Source organism: Apium graveolens, chromosome 7, assembly GCF_009905375.1.
Source record: "Apium graveolens cultivar Ventura chromosome 7, ASM990537v1, whole genome shotgun sequence".
Taxonomy (NCBI): Eukaryota; Viridiplantae; Streptophyta; class Magnoliopsida; order Apiales; family Apiaceae; genus Apium; species Apium graveolens.
Window position 1 is genome coordinate 83975293 of NC_133653.1, and position 6652 is coordinate 83981944.

Genomic DNA, 6652 nt, shown 5'->3' on the forward strand with positions numbered 1-6652 from the left:
ATGCTTTGCTCCCCTCAAAAACTTCAGAATTCCTTGGTAGATAAACTCACCAAGGTCCACATAGTATTCCTCATTCAGAATTCCCCACAACAACTGTGCTCTCTCAACTGTGACCTCGTGTGCATGTGAAGAAGGCAAAATATTAGCACATATAAATGCATTCCATGCACGGGCATACCTGTTTATGGCGATCGCCGGAAAGTGACGATACTTATTATTGGCTGGACTGCGGTTCCAAAATGTGCCCGGTCGACAGAGAGTCGCACAAATCAAATCCAAGTCAAAATCCTCAGCAGTCTTTTCATTCCAGTTCTCCTCCTCGGGCTTCCTCTCTCGCTGTCCAATCACACGGCGAATCGCCGCAGGATGATAATCAACCGTAAGCCCACGAACTACAGAAAACCCATTCTTTTCAGCCTTCGCGTTCGCGTAGAACTCGCGAACCACACTCATCGGTACTGCTTCGGGTGACTCACAAAAAGCTATCCACCCCTTCTCTGCAATCATGGGTAACAACTCACCATCCCTTCCTGATGGTAAAAACCCCCTCTCCTTCAGAATCGGCTTCCCCAACAGCCTAGTGTACTCCTCCTCCGCAGCTCTGTCAGTTAACCGAGGCCTTGCAGCAGTACCCCTTGATGAATCAGCAGTAGGAACTGTGCTGCTGCTGTCAATAGTGCGTGCTCTCTTGGGTGCCATTGATTTGTGAATAAAAGTGTGTAAGAACTGATTTTTGATGTTTATGAGAGGGTTTAAGTGTAGGAAGTGTGCGGGAGATATGTGGGATAGGTGTATGTATATATAGGGTGTGGAGTAGGTTAAATTAGATTAGGAGTGGGGTTGAGGGATAAAATCATGGGGTAATGGGAAAAGAATTCGTGGGTTTATGGGCTGTGCTGGGTTTTTGTGTTTTGTTTTTTTTTTTTTTTTTTCTGAACTGCAAAAAATTTTCTGGAACTCGACCCCTGCGCGGCCGCTCAGCATTTCTGCGCGGGCGCGCAGAGGGTCTCTGGAAAAAAAAAATTCCGCCCCTTTTTTCTGATTTTTTTGTGTTTTTGGATAGGTTATTAACTTCTAAGGGTTCCTGTAACAACAATTCATGGGTTGCCTCCCACGCAGCGCTTCTTTTTCGTCATTAGCTTGACGTTCCGTACCTTTCTCAAGTAGTCAACAAAATGGCACTAACCACCTCTCGGTTTGCCATGTCCCCATAGTAGTGCTTTAACCGCTGACCGTTAACCTTGAATGCTTGGTCCGAATCCTTCTAAAAAATTTCCACCGCTCCATGTGGAAACACAGTTTTGACAATAAAAGGTCCAGACCACCTTGATTTCAACTTCCCAGGAAAAAGTCGGAGCCGAGAGTTGAATAACAGAACTTGTTGCCCTGGCACAAATAACTTAGGATGTAGCTTCCTATCGTGCCACCTCTTCACCTTTTCCTTATACATTTTGTTATTCTCGTACGCTTGAAGTCGAAATTCATCAAGTTCATTAAGCTGAAGCATTCTTTTCTTACCAGCTGCATCTAAATCCAGGTTCAATTTCTTCAATGCCCAGTAGGCCTTATGCTCAAGCTCCGCCAGTAGATGACATCCCTTACCGTACACCAACTGAAACAGTGACATACCAAGTGGAGTTTTGAATGCTGTTCTGTAAGCCCAAACAGCTTCATCGAGCTTTAAAGACCAATCCTTCCTTGACGGACAAACAACCTTCTCTAGAATGCGTTTTATCTCTCTGTTAGACACTTCCACTTGACCATTTGTTTGCGGATGATAGGCAGTAGCTACTCGATGATTCACGTTATAACGCTGCATCATAGAAGTGAACTTACGGTTGCAAAAATGCGATCCTTCATCACTTATAATTACCCGAGGCGTCCCAAACCTTGTGAAAATTTGCTTATGAAGAAAATTTAGCACTGCCTTTGCATCATTTGTCGGTAAAGCTTTAACTTCGACCCATTTTGAGACATAATCGACTGCCAGCAAGATGTACTGATTATTGCAAGACGAGATAAAAGGCCCCATGAAATCGATTCCCCACACATCAAAGACCTCGACTTCAAGCATCACATTTAATGGCATCTCATCCTTCCTTGACAAATTTCCCACTCTTTGGCAACGATCACACCTTAAAACAAACTGATGAGCATCCTTGAATAAAGTAGGCCAGAAAAAACCTGCTTGCAGAATACGAGCTGTCGTCTTCTCACCTCCATAGTGTCCACCATAAACCGTGGAATGGCAGTCTCGTAATATCCCCTCCGTCTCACAGAACGGGATACATCTCCTGATGATCTGGTCAGCTCCCTGTCTAAACAAATATGGTTCATCCCACATATACCACTTCACCTCATGCAGAAACTTCTTCTTTTGAGCGGATGTCAAATTAGGCGGCATTATATTGCTGACAAGATAGTTTACAATATCTGCAAACCATGGTTCTTCCTCCTGCATTGCAAACAACTGCTCATCCGGAAAAGATTCATTGATTAACGTCATATCTTGTGAAGTAGAATCGGGATTCTCCAACCTAGAGAGATGGTCAGCTACTTGATTCTTAGTACCTTTTCTATCTTTGATCTCTAACTCAAATTCTTGAAGTAAAAGCACCCAACGAATGAGTCTCGGCTTCGAATCCTTCTTAGAAACTAGATAGCGAATAGCTGCATGATCAGTGAATACTGTTACTTTCGTACCAAGCAGATAAGATCGAAATTTCTCAAAGCCAAAGACTATAGCCAAAAGCTCCTTTTCAGTAGTGGTGTAGTTCAATTGGGCCCCATTTAAAGTCTTACTCGCATAGTAGACCACATGGAAGAGATTTTTCTTGCGCTGTCCCAGAACTGCACCTACCGCATAGTCACTCGCATCACATATCATTTCAAACAGTTCTGTCCAATCTGGTGCTGTAATAACTGGTGCCGTGATCAAACTCTCCTTGAGAGTCTCGAATGCTGCCAAACATTCATCATCAAATTTAAAAGGCACATCTTTCTCAAGTAAATTGCACAACGGCTTAGATATCTTTGAAAAGTCCTTGATGAATCGCCGATAAAAACCCGCATGACCGAGAAAACTATGGATTCCTTTCACCGAATTGGGTGGGGGAAGATTTTCAATGACTCCCACCTTGGCCTTGTCCACCTCCAGACCTTTGCTAGAGACCTTATGCCCAAGGATAATGCCTTCACGCACCATAAAATGACATTTCTCCCAATTAAGCACCAAATTAGTTTCCACGCATCTTTTGAGTACGGCGCGCAGATTATTCAAACATTCATCATATGAGTGTCCAAAGACGGAGAAGTCATCCATGAACACTTCGACGTTATTTCCAATCATGTCAGAGAATATAGCCATCATACATCTCTGAAAGGTGGCCGGGGCGCCAGATAACCCAAACGAAACTCTTCGAAAAGCAAATATGCCAAATGGACAAGTGAAGGTAGTCTTTTCCTGATCCTCTGGTGCAATACAAATCTGATTATACCCGGAATAACCATCCAGAAGACAAAAATACTCATGTCCCGCCAATCTGTTGAGCATTTGATCAATGAATGGGAGAGGGAAGTGATCCTTCCTTGTGGCTTTGTTCAATTTTCTATAATCCATGCATACTCTCCATCCTGTAACTGTTCGAGTAGGGATGAGCTCATTCTTTTCATTTGCGACCACAGTGATACCTCCTTTCTTAGGTACACATTGCACGGGGCTCACCCACGAGCTGTCGGAAATAGGATAAATGATGCATGCATCTAGCCATTTCAGAATTTCTTTCTTCACCACCTCCTTCATGATCGGGTTCAGTCTTCGCTGCTGTTCCACAGTTGGCTTACTACCTTCCACTAACAGAATTTTATGCATACAATACGAAGGACTTATCCCCTTGATGTCTGCTATGGTCCATCCTATAGCCGAATTGAATTCTCTCAAAATCCTTAAGAGCTTGTCTTCCTCACTACCTGAAAGGTCAGCTGAAATAATAACAGGTAACGTAGATGAATCACCTAAAAAAGCATACCTCAAGTGTTCAGGTAATGGTTTGAGCTCCAAGGTAGGTGCTTCCTCTATTGATGGTTTGAGCTTCCCTTCAGCATTCTTAAGGTCAGAAGTACCAAGAGATTCAAATGGTATGTCGAGCTTTCGCTTCCATGGAGAAGCGTTCAGATATTGTAATTGCTCGTTGCTATCTTCATCATCGCTGTCAAAATCCCCCACTAAGGCCTTTTCCAATGCATCAGACATTAGCATGTGATCGAGTTCCGAAGTAACCGCAGAATCAATCACATCTACTTTTAAGCACTCCTCATCTTCTGTAGGGAATTTCATTGCCTTGAATACATTGAAGGTCACATCCTGATCTTGGACCCGCATAGTAAGTTCCCCTTTTTGCACATCTATCAAGGTACGGCCAGTAGCCAAGAAAGGCCTCCCCGAGATTATGGGAATCTTCTTATCTTCCTCAAAATCCAGAATAACAAAATCAGCAGGAAAGAAGAGCTTATCCACCTTGACGAGCACATCCTCAACTATGCCCCTTGGGTAAGTAATGGAACGGTCCGCCAATTGTAGCGACATGTATGTGGGTTTTGGATCAGGCAGATACAGTTTTTTAAAGATCGACAACGGCATCAGATTAATGCTTGCTCCCAAATCACAAAGGCACTTGTCAAAAGTTAGATTGCCAATGGTGCAAGGAATGGTGAAGCTTCCTGGATCTTTCAGTTTTGGTGGTAACTTTTGTTGCAGAACCGCGCTGTATTCTTCCGTGAGAGCAACGGTTTCAAGGTCATCCAGTTTCACCTTCCTTGAAAGAATAGTCTTCATAAACTTCGCATAACTAGGCATTTGTTCCAGCGCCTCAGCGAAAGGTATATTGATGTGAAGTTTCTTGAACACCTCCAGAAACTTCCTGAACTGTCTATCCAGCTTTTGTTGCTGCAATCTCTTAGGAAAAGGTGGTGGAGGATAGAGCTGTTTCTCCCCTGTATTAGCCTCAGGCAGAGTGTGTTCAACAGTAGTCTTCCTTGGTTCCGCCACTTTCTCCTTTTGCTTAGATTCTTCATCTCTAACTTCGGCTTCGACTTCTTTTGCCTTTTCAGCATCAACTACTTTTCCAGACCTTAAGGTAATAGCCTTGACTTGCTCTTTAGCTTCCTTCCTGCCTGGTACTTCCGTGTCACTGGGAAGAGTGCCAGGTTGACGATTGAGCACTGTATTGGCTAATTGACCGATTTGATTTTCCAAGGTCTTGATAGAAACCGCCTGACTCTTGCACAACAGCTTAAGTTCCTCAAAATTAGCACTAGTAGGTGCAGCTGCACTTCCCTGTTGAGGATATGATTGTCTTGTAGCATACTGCTGTGGTTGCTGGAATCCAGGTGGGTTAAACTGTTTACTTACTCCTTGCTGATATGTTGACTGAATAGCATTCTGATTATTCCCCCAGCTGAAATTTGGATGATTTCTGTTGTTAGGATGATAGGTCGCTGGCACAGGCTGCTGTTGTCGCTGATAATTATTCACATACTGAACAGATTCGTTGACAAGAGAACACTGATCCGTAGCATGAGAACCTGCACAAAGCTCACAAACCATAGCTATTTGATTAACTCCATACGTAGCCAAAGAATCAACCTTCATTGATAGCGCTTGGAGCTGGGCTGCAATAGCGGTGGCTGCATCAACTTCCAGAATACCTGCTACCTTGCCTGACGTCATCCTCCGAGTTGGGTTTTGATGCTCGTTTGCAGCCATTGTCTCTATAAGATTATACGCCTCAGTATAGTTTTTAGCCCATAAGGCGCCTCCAGCTGCTGCATCGAGCATGGGCCGAGATTGGGCCCCCAAACCATTATAAAAACCAGTGATTACCATCCAATCCGGCATTCCATGATGTGGACATTTTCTCAACATTTCCTTGTAGCGTTCCCAAGCCTCGCACATAGATTCTGTAGGTTGCTGCGCAAACTGAGTAAGATCACTCCTCATAGCAGCAGTCTTTGCCATTGGATAAAACTTCACCATAAACTTTTGCGCAAGATCTTGCCACGTAGTGATGGACCCAGCTGGTTCAGAATGTAACCAGTCTTTAGCCTTATCCCTCAATGAGAATGGGAAAAGCCTCAACTTGATAGCCTCATCAGTCACGCCATTATACTTAAAAGTGCTGCAGATCTCGACAAAATTCCTTATGTGCATGTTGGGGTCTTCAGTGGCCGCTCCTCCAAAAGAAACATAATTCTGCACCATCTGAATAGTGCCCGGCTTGATTTCAAAGGTGTTAGCTTGAATAGCCGAATGAAGGATGCTTGACTGAATGTCATCAATTTTAGGCCGAGAAAAATCCATAAGAGCTGGATCAGCTTGAACAATGCGATCTCCCATGTTTACTGGTTCTTTCTGCTCAGTTCCTGAATCCGAATCCTCAAAATCTAACTTCTCCGGAGTATCAAGAACTTCGTCTTTCTCCTCAGCTGTATCTAAGGTCCTCTTGTGAGCACGAGAACGAGTTTGCATAAACACTTGCTAAAGTACCTGAAACACAACCGAAAAGAGTAATTAACTACTACGTCCTAATCACTGAGTCCGAATAACCAATGATGGTAAGTACATAAACTAAACAAATACGCCGAGTCCCCGGCA

The 6652-nt window shown here is 43.7% G+C and overlaps 1 non-coding gene across 1 annotated transcript; it reads left to right on the top strand.

Moving 5' to 3' along the window:
* Window positions 1-5894: 5894 nt before the first annotated feature.
* On the top strand, window positions 5895-6001 carry LOC141676439 (small nucleolar RNA R71). The gene has a single exon (XR_012557029.1). It is a non-coding gene; the product is annotated as a small nucleolar RNA R71 (small nucleolar RNA).
* Window positions 6002-6652: the final 651 nt, after the last annotated feature.